This window comes from Anabrus simplex, chromosome 1 (assembly GCF_040414725.1).
Source record: "Anabrus simplex isolate iqAnaSimp1 chromosome 1, ASM4041472v1, whole genome shotgun sequence".
Classification (NCBI taxonomy): domain Eukaryota; kingdom Metazoa; phylum Arthropoda; class Insecta; order Orthoptera; family Tettigoniidae; genus Anabrus; species Anabrus simplex.
The window spans coordinates 126,032,166-126,047,631 of record NC_090265.1 but is presented as its reverse complement, the minus strand read 5'-3'; the positions used below and the strand labels follow the sequence as shown (position 1 = coordinate 126,047,631).

At 38.5% G+C, this 15,466-nt stretch overlaps 1 protein-coding gene across 2 annotated transcripts in view; it reads left to right on the top strand.

The window, feature by feature from the left end:
• The first annotated feature begins 339 nt into the window (after positions 1–339).
• The window catches only part of LOC136884559 (uncharacterized), a 144,927-nt gene continuing 129,800 nt past the window's right edge, over positions 340–15,466 (top strand). The window contains exon 1 of one of the 2 annotated variants that reach the window (XM_067156818.2): positions 340–653. The gene's annotated coding sequence lies outside the window, so the exon portion shown is untranslated. The remainder of the gene's footprint in view (positions 654–15,466) is intronic. The other variant, XM_067156828.2, reaches the window with a different exon arrangement.

Below are 15,466 nucleotides of genomic sequence, written 5' to 3'. Positions count from 1 at the left end.
TCCGCGAGTACTCGCAGTTGTAAGCGGAGGGGATCGGTGGAGCGCTCTACCGCTACAAGCGGATTACTCATCGGTATTACTCGCTCCGTCTCCACCTCTATTATGAGGCACGTAGTGCATCGCTTGCTCAGAATACATCGAGAGCTTTGCATCACGCGACCTATCACTAATGTTTTGTATAAGTCGCTGAGATCGGCCACTCTAGCGTGAAGATTAGCATACCTTGTGTCCCTGTGCTTTTCCTATATCTCCTAGTCTTGTATACATATTTCCTCACTCTCAGTTGTCTAGGTGATACGTCTTTTCATGAACTACTTCAAGTGCTTTGAAACCATTTTGTGAGTCCGCTGCATGGTCTACTTCCCTCAATCTTCAAGTACTTCGTACTCGGAACAAATTGTGAACTGCATTGGTGTACTACTTTATTGGAATTGTGTCCGCGTGTAGAACTAGTACAAATATAACACAGTATTGTGACTGGGTGAAGTAACGAGCCCAACTCAACTGCACGAACAGAACATCTGTTTGGGCTGGTTTGCGTCAGAGTCTATGTGATGTTGTCGAGACTGTGTTGGTATTAATATTAATAAATAACTACATTCTACAAGATCAAGATATAAGGAATATTCATTTTGCTTTCGTCAGAAAACTAGGTAAGTTCAGATGTGATTATATTCATGAATTACGTCCGTTGAAGTTTGGGCGTGCCAGAATATTTTTAATAGTCCAAATCACTATTTTACAATAAGTGGATGAATGTCAAATGTGGCCTATTTTATTTTATATCATCCAACTAGTCATATTTTCAGTGACATAATGAGCACTAGTAGCCTAAAGAAAAGTCACTTCAGTGACATAGGAGAAAACAGATACACGGACAAGGATAAAAAATAATGTAATAAAGAAAAGTCACTTTTCAAGAGCTGAATGTTCTTCAGTAGAATAAAAACACTGGTTTTAAGCAAATTTGAATGACTCTTGAATGTAGTTTTATACACTTTATAAAAGTCAATTCAGTGACATAGGAGAAAACAGATACATGCACAAGGATAAAAAATAATGTAATAAAGAAAAGTCACTTTTCAAGAACTGAGTGTTCTTCAGTAGAATATAAACACTGGTTTTAAACAAATTTGAATGACTCTTAAATGTAGTTTTATACACTTTATGTAATTGGCAGTTTATTAAACCACTGAACTGCATAGCTCTGCTTATTTGTAAAACTTAATTCTGTGTGATTTTATGTAGGCCTACAGCCTGGATTCATGTCTAATATTCCTTCCTATGTATAATACATCTTAGTTTATGTTTTAAATTCTCCATATACACGTGTTTGGAGGTTTTAAAGGCTAGGCAGTTGTAAAATAGGAAAAAAAAATTAAAATACTTTATGCTGCTTGCACTGCTAATATCAGCCGTTCTATTAAAGGTTTTCTTTTTTAATTTAAATATGACTTCTTTGTCTTGTGAATACATCAAATAACTAATGACATATGCTAGTAGAGTGTTTACGTATAATTTGCAAAATACATTTGATAAGCCTGAAGATTGAAATAATTTTTTATATTTGGGTACGTGGGGTATGAAAGTGCCACCAAACTTCGTATATTTTCCCAGGTTAGTTATTCATCTGCTCACAAGCTAAGAAACTCTCTTGCTGATGATTACTCAAATATGATGTCTTCAAACTGTATAGGACCAAATTCCCTTCCTTTTTATTAATCTTATGATTAAATCCAGTCTCTCATTTTTATTTTTTATTTTACTTAAAATTAATTTATCTTCAAACTAGCTCAGGATATTTCTACATGTATCTTGAATTCTAACTTCAACTCTTTCATCAGCTACAAAAAAGTAATATCTTCAAAAGTTATTTCCACTCCTTACAGATTATCTATAATTTGGACCTCATTATTGATAAAAACCCAAAATAGTAATGGTCCTAAAACACCATGATTTATGTTTCTGGGACAGGCATACACATTCTCTCAATTTCATTAATTTGTCATATCCTGAGGATTTGGCAAGCTGGGGGCTGGAAAGGGTTCTAGAATGCACTATACTATATAATAAGAACACTATTTAAGGTGGCTTAATGCCAAGAATCACTATATTGAATTGCCCAAGTTATTCACTGTACAATATATACATTTATATACAACTCTTGATGTTAAATTGATCTTGAGTTAGGGAACTTCCTAGTCTACACAATATCCTGTCTAGCTAATAAGTCCTTGGTTCCGTAGTTAGTCCAGTTGTTACTAGATAATACTTATCTTCCGAGCGGAGGAAATCTTCCACGTCGTCTTCTTTCTTGAAGCCTGAATTTCACTTCACAATTTAGCACACGCTGGTTCACCGATTCCCTTCACTAGTTCCCAAGAGATACAGTTCTGTTATTACTTCGTGTTACTGTCTAGGTGGATCCCTAGGCAATGACTTCACAGGATGTACTGGAACCTGTCATTCCGTGGTTACCTCTTCCCAGCTATCCGGTCCAATCTCGTACAGTCTTGTCCCTGCTCAACTCTGTGGTAGGAAAATTTAATCCCTAAATGATGCTTTCCCTTGAGTCTCCTCCGTGTAGTTTAGTGACTATTGAGTGGGCTCCTCCAGAGACCTTCACTCATATTAATGAACAGCCAAAGTCTTTTATCGTTCTCCCTTTAATTTAAGTCCTTGCTAGCAGTAGAGGATATGTGCTCCAGCTACTTGTCAAGATTCCTGTACGTTTCCCTGGTCGAGTTTTATTCTAAGGACTTCCCGTTTATGCTAATGGTTAAACAAGTCTGTTAATGAGTCCTTTTTTACCCTAACACTCTATTACTTGAGTGTTTAGACTTCCTGGCACAATGCCTGGAATACCTATTACCAATGCTGGCAATTCTGACTTGAACTTTACTCAAGTTCTGTTCACGACCTGACCGGCTTACTGTCCCCACCAGACTTCCAGCCTAACTTCCCAACTACCTGTTCTGACTGTAGCCATGAACTAACTGACCACCTCTCTGTGTTCTCCCTTAAGTTAATTTCGTCTTTCGCTGTTACTATGCTCAGCCAAACTTTGAACCCTGTGTATTTCTGATTTGACTTATTCTCATTGGCTAGCATCATCCCTTCCCTGAGGGAATTCTAAACCTTCTCAATTGTTCCAGAAAGACGCACATCGGAATTTTCCTTGGACTACGTGCGTTTCAAGCTACGCCCTGTCATCCTTTTGACCATGTAAATACTGTGATAAGAAATGACAAATATCCTGTGTTTGTTCAAATATTTCACCATGCCTGAGAAAGCTTCTACTGCTCAGAACTGCATCTCCTTAATAATTCCTAATGTATATTTCAATTTCATTTTTCTTATACATATAATTATTTTATCTGGATGCCTTGAAGTTCTATTTCATTTTCTGACTCAAAATTTCTTATATTTACTTTTACTCCTGCATTGTGAGGTCGCGGTTTGAATTGATTTTTGAACCGCTCGCTCACGAATTTATGAATTGCGGGTGGTGCCTGGTCAGCGACACGAAACATTTAATTTTTGTTCATATCAATACATGATATCTCAGTGATCTGTTTTCTGTCTCTTAAAATTGAGACGAACCAGTCCTCCGAACGCCATACATATGTAACTTATCTAAAAGGAAGCTGTGGTCAATTGTATCAAAAGCTTTCATTCAGTCTAAGAAAGTACCTAAGAGTGCATCCTTCCCATCTAGAGTATGGTACCTATAACTCATATCCTTTCAATAAATTTAGTGAATCCTGTGGTAGTAGATTTAATTTTACAAAATCCAATTTGACAACCTGCTTGTATATAATATATATTAGTAGCCTGTTGTACGTGATTATTTGCAGTATTTTGGAGAGTACCGATTGGGAGGGAGACAGATCTGTAGTTTCAACCATCTTCAGTACCTACCCTTTTTATATACTGTATCTGAACAACTTTAGTTCCCTTGAATTTATCTGGAAATTTGCCAGTGGATTGTGACAAGTTAACCAAATAACACAGAGGCTTGGTTGTATATTGGGAACAACATTTAATGAGTTAATTTGAATAACCATCTAACCAGAAGATTTCTTATTACCCATTTCTGTTATTAATTTACCGGTATCTTGCTCAGTCATAGGAGTGAGAAACATGGATGCTACATTCCCATTAAATGTGTTCCGGGGTTATCTGTGGAACGCAGAGAGGTAAAAGAATGTGTGGGCTTAAATAGGTCTAACTACGATATCAAAAATTAATTTTAAACTTTAAATAAAGGTTATATTTCTTTTAGAATCTCAAACTTAACAAACCGTATTTTCAGGTACTGGTAATCAGGTACAAAATAACAATAGAGATACAAAATAGAAAACTCAAGGATAGGTAGTTTACAAGTTTTGAGCTTCAGGCTCCAAATTTACAAGTTTCCACACGTGGAATTTAGACAGATAAGTATAGAAATCTCCCAAAATACCATTTAAGAGCACATTGCTCCAGCGGTTACGAAACAGCCTTTCAAGGCACCCTCAGTATTACAGCAATCACAGAAAAGAACTTACATGCTCTCCAACATTAACCAAGGAGATGGCGCTCCTAATTTCTTATAAAATCTTAAGAATTTCTGGCCTCTCTAGGCCCAATTTGCAATTTTACAATTTAGTACACAGGGGTAACTAGTACCCAACCTACTGGGCCTTCGTGGAAAAAGAACAGGTTAAATAATTGGCCCGAACACAAAATTAATCGAGGCGTACACCTGCTGTTCATAAATTCGTGAGCGAGCGGTTCAAAAATCAATTCAGTGCTTTATGGAAAAGAGAAACAGGTACAAAATCGTAGTCACCTCACGATAAATTGAAGGGGAACTCGACAGGGTAAAACACTCTCTATCCCCGATTTACTGTTAAAGACTTTTATGAAGTTTACATTAGAAAAGAAGACTATTACATTTCAGAATGAGACGGTTACATAGTTAAAGTTTAGAACCTTCCCCTTGGATAAGTTTGCGGAGACAGCTACAAAGATAGAATATTGGTGGCCATTACCTGGGCTGGTGTTCTGCCTGCCGAAGAATGAGGCACCCTGCTTCCTGTCTTAACCCACACACTCAGGTAGCCGAAAAGCCTCAGCTTATATACCAGAGGGGATTGTTCGAGAGGATTCTGGACTAAATCCGGACCCACCCTCTTATTTTTATTGGCAGAATCAAAAGTTACACCCAAAAACCAACAAGAAGCCTGTGATAGGCTGAAAAATAATTACAGAAAAATTTGATTGGCCAGACACCAAAGCTGGCAGGAAGAGAAGGAAGTGTTGCAAACGTTGAAAAAAAAGTTAATTTACTTGAGAAAACCTATAAACACAAAATTTCTTTCAATATCAAATTATTCCACTTTGCACCAGAGTGCGTGACCTCAGTTTTCGTAGAGACATCTTCTTCTTAATGTACACCAAAACAAAATAAATCCAATCAGTTTAGGAAACATATAAATGACAAACTTCTCAGTTATTCAGTAGTGACATCTTCTGATTAATGTCCCATTTTTATACAATAGCAGTTTCACGTTTTGTTTGCTAGATAGAGTTCTTCAAGGCGCTTCTTTTGAATGTGCGGAGTTGAGGTGTACCTCCCGGTACAGACCTCTCCCCCCCCCCCCCAAAGGTCCTTCCTTTGGGTGACAGAGAAGGAATTTGACAGAAGAAGATTTGCATATATAAATTTTTGTAGGAGAGAAAAATCTTTCAGAAGGTCCGTTTTTAGAAAATTGTTTGAAAAACCATATTTTAAGTCTTTTGGCCATCGTAGAATTCTTGGATATGCCGATTGAGTTTGAAGGCAAGACCTGCCGATACCCAGGTGAGATCGCCCGGACCTCCCATGTACCCTCAGATACACCTCTCCCGCTACTATGAGAGGGGTAGTCGTGGTGATGGTCGCCGCAGATTAGATGCACATGATCAGTCTCCAGGTGGGTTGGTGGTAGAGTTACCGCACCTCAGCCCTTGCTGGAAAGATGGAGCTCCAGCGCGCCGTTCAGAAGAAATCTTCACTAGAGTGGAGTGGGCCCATTCCCCACTCCGGTATCGCTCGCCAGGTGTTGAGACACGGCCGCTGACGACTGGGGAGGTACTGAAACAATAATATCTGGGCGACAGAGATTGTTTTGCTGGAGCATGCAAGTACAATTTTTATTTGTTGGAGGCAGAGGGGTGGGCGGCGTTGGAGGATAGTGTGTGTCAGCAATGCAAGGATTAAGGAGACGGGGGCTTGGTAATGGCCACCAGGTATCTGCTAACAGGAAATTTCTCGGAGGGGAAGGTTTTACAACAATAAATATAATACCTACTTATTATAATAGGGGCAGAAGGGCACCCTATTAAATTGCATAATTCTTTTTAGCAGTACGACTCTTCTTAAAAAGAAAGATAACCTTCGACTCCTGCCAATGTTTAGTGGCGAATTAAAAACAATCCTGAATTTACACAGGTTTCACCTGAGAGAGGTGAACCCCAGATATCCTCTTCGTGGCTGGGTTACTAACCAATAATGTAACCAGTGTTAGAAAATCTGAAATAAAGCACGGCCCATGGAATCTGGGGGCAAGCTTGCCCACAGGAACAAAATTTTTAACCATGACTTGATCTCCGACTTTTAAATTGGTGGGCCTCCGTCCATGATGATATCTTTCTCTAACCTTTTCATGGGAAGCTTTAAGATTGTTTTTAGCCTTCTTCCATAGTTCTCTGAGATTATCGGGATCTATTGTCTCTGGTAATATGTCATTAAGTGACCAAAGGTTAGATAGCGGCGTGTTAGGAACAAATTTAAACATGAGAGATGCTGGAGTGAACTTGTGTGTCTTATGAATCGCCGAATTTAGAGCAAAAGCCAACCAATGCAGGGAAGTATTCCACCTGGAATGATCTTCATGATGAAACGCAATTAAAGCAGATCGGAGATTACGATTGACCTGCTCAGCCAGAGACGGTTGAGGTTAATAAGCTGAAGTGGTTACGTGTGATATAGACAGGTCAAAACAGAATTTGTGGAATAAGTTAGAGGTGAATGCCTTAGCATTATCAGAAACTAGGCCTATATATTGACAAGGACCAAAGGAAGCAAAAATAGTATTCAAACTAGAAATAGCAGACTGAACAGTAGCCAGCTTAGTCAGAAACAACCAGGAAAATCTAATGAAACCATTTACACACACCAGAATAAATTTATTTCCGTTCCCCTTTGATTGTGGGGAAAGGTCCCGCGTAGTCTATATATATAGACGTTCCATGGGGCATGACGCTTGATGCGATGACAAGAGCCCTAGCTAAGTGGACAAGGTGGGCTTACTAAGCAAGCAAGATTTACAGGCTTTTACCATTTCTCTAATTTCACCATCCATACCTTTCCAAATGAACAATTCTCGGATATTTTCCTGAGTTTTGAAGATGCCTAAATGTCCCCCTAATGGGAACTCATGATAGTACTTGAAGATCATAGGTACAAGCACAGCTGGAACTACTACTTTCATCTTTTGATCGTGCCTCGAAGGGCAACACAAAACCCCGTTTCTCAACACATAAGGGACTACATGTTCCCCAGAAGAAAGGGTTTGCATAATAGGAGCCAGCACAGGATCTTCACGTTGATATTTTTCCATATCCCGAAATAACTTAGGGGCATCAGTTAGAATAGCATTAATACCCGAAGGTACGGACATGGGAAGAGAAGAACTATCTTCCAGTTCAGTCGTCTTCACTTCATGAGAAAACATGCGGCTTAGTCCATCCGCAACTACATTTTTGGATCCTCTAATATGCCTCACATCAAATTTGAAAGCACAAATTCTGATGGCCCAGCGGGCTATACGACGAGGCCTAGCTAATACCCAACTTAAGGCTTGGTTATCCGTTTCTAAGTCGAATTTGACATGTTCCAGATAGAGGCGGAACTTCTCTAGTGCAAACAAAACTGCCAAATCCTCAATTTCATAGATGGAATATTTGGCCTCATGAGCCGATAAGGTCCTAGAAGCAGAGGCGATAGGTCGCCTTCCGAGTTCCGTTTCCTGAAGGAGGACAGCAGCAACTGCCGATGAATTTCTTTGAGAAATCAGGCATAGCTAATACAGGGGCATTATAAAGAGCTAATTTCAGATCTATCCAGTATTCGGGTAGGTTCGAACCCAACTGTCGGCAGCCCTGAAGATGGTTTTCCGTGGTTTCCCATTTTCACACCAGGCAATTGCTGAGGCTGTACCATAATTAAGGCCACGGCCACTTCCTTCCCACTCCTAGCCCTTTCCTGTCCCATCGTCGTCATAAGACCTATCTGTGTCAGTGCGACGTAAAGCAACTAGCAAAAAAAATTCAGATCTTCGAAAGTGGTTTGCTGAGACGGCCCCATTCAAGTTTGACACCTTTCCTACGTAGTAAGTTCAAATGCGCCACTCTGTTGGCGAAGTTAGGAATAAATTTCCTGAAGAAATTCACCATACCTATAAACCTGGCAATGTCTTTGATGTCCTTAGGAGGTTTGAAATCACGGATGGCCTGTGTTCTGGAATGATCGATGGAAACACCATCAGGCGACACAATATGCCCTAAGAACAACATAGAAGGTTTAGCAAAAGCTACTTTAGATAACTTCATTTAACGAAGGCGATTGAATACTTCCGTTAGATGGTCTGCAAAGGCCTCAGAAAATAAGACATCATCGAGGTAGTGATACAGGTATTCAAATTTGATGTCCAAGAAGACCCTATCTAGCAATCTAGTAAGAACAGCAGCACCCGTGGAGAGTGCGAAAGGCATGCGGTGTACTCATACAATTTCCAATCTATGGCAAAAGCAGTTGGATGTTTCGATTCTTCAGCCAGAGGGATCTGGTTGTACGCCTGATTAAGGTCAAGAATAGTAAAAAACTTGGCTTTCCGAAACCATGAAAAACAAGAATGAAGATCAGGAAGGGGCACAGATTGTAACACTACCTTACGGTTCAAAGCCGTGTAAGCAATCACAGGCCTGAAGCCACCTTGCGGTTTAGAAGGTCGAATTATACCATTCTTCAACATTTGATTGATGATTTCCTTAAGAGCCTTCGTTTTAGGTGGGGACAGTTGATACGGCGGAAACCTAACTGGAATCTAATCCATAACCTCAATCTTGTATTCGATATGATCAGTAACACCAAGAGTATCAGAAAATACATCAGGAAAGGACTGACACAATTTACGAATACTTTCAGCCTGCTCTTCAGGTAGATGTCTAAGATCTAACATCTCATCCTGGGTTGGTGAAACAGAACAACATGTTGCAGCATTACATTTTAAAAGAGGAATCTACAATTATTAGCAAATTTGAAGGTGCATGACTTGCTCTGAATTTCGAGCACGAGATCAGTGGAAGACATGAAATCAGCCTCCAATATTACAGGGCAAGACAAGTGTTTATCAATGAACAATTTTATTCTCCAGGTAAATTTAGAAATACGAATTTTAGCAAAAATGAAATTAATATTTCTAATGGAGAAGAGTCAGCCGAAACACATTTAACAGAAGACGAACAATAGTCAGAAAACTTACAGTTTTTAATTTAGAGTACCATTCTTCCAAGATTATAGAACACACATTCCCAGAGTCTAATAAAGCAGTGACAGGTTCACAGTTCACTTCAATTTTAAGGAAGGGCACAAATGTGGGGGGCTCTGCCGCAATACTAAGGCATTCACTGGGGCCTTCAAATGATAAATTAGTAGAAACTTTATCCTTACTAGAACCTTCACTAGGTTTAACAGGGGCTGAGCCTCGGGAGGGTGAACATACTGACTCAGCCAATGACACTAGTCATTTTCTATTATCAGAGTTTGCGAAGGTTGCACCAGAAGTTGAGCAGGAGGGGGTGCTATTGACATTAATGCAATCCTTGGCGAGGTGAGTAAACGAGCCACATTTAAAACAACATTGAGATGACCCTGCTCCATTCTTTGTCCCACTCAATTTTATCAATGGGGATTTATTGCACAAATGTTCCATTGAACCACAAGCATAATATTTAAGGGTGGTGAAAGTTCAACAAGGTGGAGGCCGAGAACTATTAGAAGATGGAGGGCGCTCCTTAGCGACTTGTAAGGTGTCAGCATACCTTACTCCTTCGGCTGATACAGGCATAGCCTCTAACTCTGAAAAGGTAAGGACGAGACGCAAAACGTAGATAAGACCTATCGGGCGGAGAGATGCCTTCGACAATAGTTTGCACTATTTGATCTTCAGGAAAATGGAGTACGAACACCCTGGTGTAAAATTTAATGTCTTGGATGAAGTCAGCAAGATTCTCATCCAACCGCTGCATTCTGAAATAAAACTTTTGGATCAAAGATGACATGGCTCTGGCCAGAATGAAATTTGCCAGGAGGTGGGCATGGAAGTCTTGTATAGATATTCTATTAGCTATAGCTTTGACTATTTTGTCCGATAGGACGCCTACGGAATATGGATACATCATTTGCAGTATTTGAGAATGCAATAGTATTTGAGAATGCAATAGGGAGACACCAACGCATGGTCTTGAAATTCAACTAAGAACCTGAGAAATGAAATGACTTCATTAGTTGAGTTGACTAAAAATTTTGAAATGCCCTTCAGCAACATAGCCAATGGATGAGGCAGACTACTGAAACTGGGTGACAATTGGTGACGGCATAGAAGGTTGAGAGGTGTCTAACACAGCATTATTCAAAAACAAAGGTGGAATTTGTCTCGGATGAACAGACTCAGTTTCCAATGGGGCAGAAATTTGTTGAGTTGCCACAGATTTCCTACCTTCTACAGCTTTACAAGAATCTTCCTCAGTAGGCAAGTTTATTAAAGGGACTTGGTCTGTTTTGGGAGCAGCTGCCCCAGTCAACAATTGGCTAACTCTATTAGACATATCTGAAAGATGTTCAACCAAATTACTAGCCTCCTTAGCATGATCCTCTTTTAACTTGAGAGACAAGAGGTCCCTAGCCCTGTTATAAAAATGAAACAGTCTAGCCTGTACTCTCTTAAGTTCGTTAGGCGATGGATCGCTTACTTAAAAAAACTCACTACAGATGTTAGCTCGGTGGTATTGTCTGTGATAGTGGATAGAGCCTCATCAATTTCTTTTTCCCCAACAACTGGGATACAAATAGGCAGTTCTAAGGACTCTTTGAGTTTGGCAATATCTGCCACAACCCTGCCTCCAGATTGGGCCTTCCTAATGAGAAATTCATAGACCAATTCCTCCTTGCGCAAGTATCCGGGAGTGAGGACTTCGTGAGGGCCAGACATGGTGACAGAAAAGTTAATAATTTAGAAAAATTCCCAGCGACTGAGAAAATTCTTAGAGTTCGAAACAGATCCTACTTTTAGCCGTCAGAAGGGTTTAATCAAGACCCATTTAACCATGCTCTGCTACCGCTTGTTCCGGGGTTATCTGTGGAACACAGAGAGGTGAAAGGTGTGGGCTTAAATGGGTCTGACTACGATATCAAAAATTAATTTAAAACTTTAAATAAAGGTTATATTTCTTTTAGAATCTCAAACTTAACAAACAGTATTTTCAGGTACCGGTAATCAGGTACTAAATAGCAATAGAGATACCAAATAGAAAACTCAAGGATAGGTAGTTTACAAGTTTTGAGCTTCAGGCTCCAAATTTACAAGTTTTCACACGTGGAATTTAGACAGATAAGTATAGAAATCTCTCAAAATACCATTTAAGAGCACATTGCTCCAGCGGTTACAAAACAGCCTTCCAAAGGCACTCTCATTATTACAGCAGTCACAGAAAAGAGCTTACATGCTGTCCAAAATTAACCAAGGAGACTGCGCTCCCAATTTCTTACAAAATCTTATGAATTTCTGGCCTCTCTAGGCCCAGTTTGCAATTTTACAATTTAGTACACAGGGGTAACTAGTACCCAAACTACTGGGCCTTTGTGGAAAAAGAACAGGTTAAATAACTCGCCCCAACACAATATGAATCAAGGTGTACACTTGCGCTCCTAGAAAATTAAGTATAAAATCCTAATTGGGCTCTCGGCCTGGGGATACAGGGGCTAATCCCAAGTTACTGAAGTGACTCAAATGAAGGTTAATTTAATGCTTTATGGAAAAGAGAAACAGTTACAAAATCATAGTCAGCTCACGATAAATTAAAGGGGATCTCGAGAGGGTAAAACACTATCTATCCCCGATTTACTGTTAAAGACTTTTATGAAGTTTACATTAGAAAAGAAGACTATTATATTTCAGAATGAGATGGTTACATAGTTAAAGTTTAGAACCTTCCTCTCGGATAAGTTTGCGGAGATGGCTACAAAGGTAGAAAATTGGTGGCCATTACCTGGGCTGGTGTTCTGCCTGCCGAAGAATGAGGCACCCTGCCTCCTGTCTTAACACACACATTCAGAAAGACGACGATCAATAAGACTAGGTAACCAGAAAAGCCCCAGCTTTTATACTCGAGGGGATTGTTCGAGAGGATTCTGGACTAAATCCGGACCCACCCTCTCATTTTTATTGGCAGAATCAAAAGTTACACCCAAAAACCAACAAGAAGCCTGTGATAGGCTGAAAAATAAATACAGAAAAAATTGATTGGCCAGACACCAAAGCTGGCGAGAAGAGAAGGAAGTATCTTGATTTATCAGTTTCATTTTCCGTATTGACCGTTATCGTAAGTTATAGACGAAAAAGGTTCCACCTTATCAATACAAATATATTTATACAAATATCTACAGTACCGATTTCGACTCTTTACATGTAGTCATCCTCAGCTGTACACCGTTACCTTCACATAAATCAAATTAGTTGATTTGCCTTGTCCATGATAATAATCATAATGATAGGATAATTGAGCATACATCAGGGTAAATTCGACTATGTACAATCTAAAATGTGTAGGTGAATTTTTTTTTTTAGGCCTAAAATCATGTAAATGGGCTGTTATTAAAAGTTCAATTACGTAAACACTTTTTTAAAAATATATGTGAAATATGTAAAATGTTGTCTTAAAATATACAGTTCAAAGAAAATCCATTATAATAAATAAATAGGAAACATTTTGTTGGAATAAGTTTTCGTCTTGCGTACGTTGATTTTCTTCAATATGATGTGAAAATCGTATAAATTGACTATTATTAAAAGTACAGTTTCATAAACACTCTTAAAAATATATATAGTACATATATTTTTAAAAAAGTGTTTATGTAATTGTACTTTTAATAACAGCCCATTTACCTGATTTTAGGCCTAAAAAAATTCACCTACACATTTTAGATTGTACGTAGTCGAATTTACCCTGATATATGCTCAATTAGAAGTAAGATATATCCTATCATTATGATTATTATTATGGACAAGGCAAATCAACTAATTTGATTTATGTGAAGGTAACAGTGTACAGCTGGGGATGACTACATGTAAAGAGTCGAAACCAGTACTGTAGATATTTGTATAAATAAATTTGTATTGATAAGGTGGAACCTTTCTCGTCTATAACTTAGAGAAGGAAGTGTTGCAAACGTAAAAAAAAAAAAAAAAAAAAAAAATTAAAGAAAAAAATTAAATAAAATTGAAAGTTAATTTACTTGAGAAAACCTATAAACACAAAATTTCTTTCAATAGCAAATTATTCCACTTTGCACCAGAGTGCATGACCCCAATTTTCATAGAGACATCTGTGGAGAAAAGTTCAAACTTCTTGATGTACACCAAAACAAAATAAATCCAATCAGTTTAGGAAACATATAAATGACAAACTTCTCAGTTATTCAGTAGTGACATCTTCTGATTAATGTCCCAACTTCATGCAGTAGCAGTTTCACATTTTGTTTGCTAGATAGAGTTCTTTAAGGTGCTTATTTTGAATGTGCGGAGTTGTGGTGTACCTCCCGGTACAAAATGTATTCACGTTTATTCTTGTTGAAAATTGTTAAATTTTTTGCTAAACTTAAAACTGCTTCTTGAAAATAGTTATTGGAAAATTTCTGCTACCGTACTACTTCTGGATCATCGGCTTCGTTGCCGTTATGTCCGCATACTAATGTACTGTATACTCGAACAGAGGACTACTAGACTCAACTTGTCTAAACGTTAGACTGCCAGGTTTTAATGCACCCTGGTTCGAAGTTAACTATGCCTACTTTAAATTCTGCATGCCTGACATATTGCCAACCAACAACTGCAAATGTCTGGCCTCTGGTTCCCAATTGTGGTCATTCCCAGACTTCGAACCAACATCCTAACATGATCTTGATCACAGATATAAAATAAACCTGTCTACAAGTTTGGGCGTCTTACAGTATGGCGCTAGTGAGAATATAGACACTGCTCAAATGGCAATTGCCTTCCGTTTGGAATCCATAGGTTAAATACCGAACATGGCTGTGAGCTCTGCCCAAACAACAATAACACATCTCATGTTCTGAACTCCATAAAATATCTATTCACTACTGTTGATATAGATTTATGGACTCCCATATGAAAACAGCTCCAACGTTGCACGCCATTAAATATATGCACCATTTCTTGTCTTTCGATCTGACTAACTCAAGGTTTGGTAAAGCGTGCAGTAACATTCGAAAAATGGGCAAAACAAATTTCCTACTAAACTTGTACTAAAGAGCTTGTACTAAAGAGTATATTGACGGAATAAATGGAGGCATATCTTGAAATGAGAACATAAAATAAGGGGTAAGATGTATTTATTATATCCAAAAAGGAAAAGGTCCATGCTAACTTGAATTCTGAGAATAAAATAAAATAACTCAACCTCAAAATAGTCATAAAATTCTGATATACGCATAAATGAACACTCGACATCGAAAAAGAACAGAACTAAACAAATGCGGGCAACGACCCGGTGAATCAATTCAAATTACATCGTCAATTTACATGGGAAAAATGTTGATCCGTTACGTATTAATATTAATTGCGCCTGACAAATACTGATATCCATATTTTCCCGTGGGCATTGACGAAGAAAATCGTTCATGTTATGAACCGGGAATTACTAATACATTGGTACAATAGGTATCACACTATATTTACATTCTAACTAATGCGGATACAACATAAATAATACACTTTGGCATAAGGAGGTTCCCTATTTTATACACTTTGGCATAAGGAGGTTCCCTATTTTATTTTACAATTAACATTGAATCTACTATGAGCCCGTGCTCATACAAACATATACCAGGCAGAACTGGTTATCAATAAAACTCAGCTAACGAGCCGATAAACCCAAATTAAACAATACATGACATCAAATCTCAAAAAACACAACAAGATCACACCTGTGGGAAAAACATGCATATATACAACACATGAATAAATCAGAGATATCAGGGATTGAACCCGACATCAGCAGGCTACGTTGGTATGCATTTGCAAGCAGGCAAAAATGGTCTCTCATATCTCCGTGCTTTTGTCGTTCAGCTGTAGTAGAA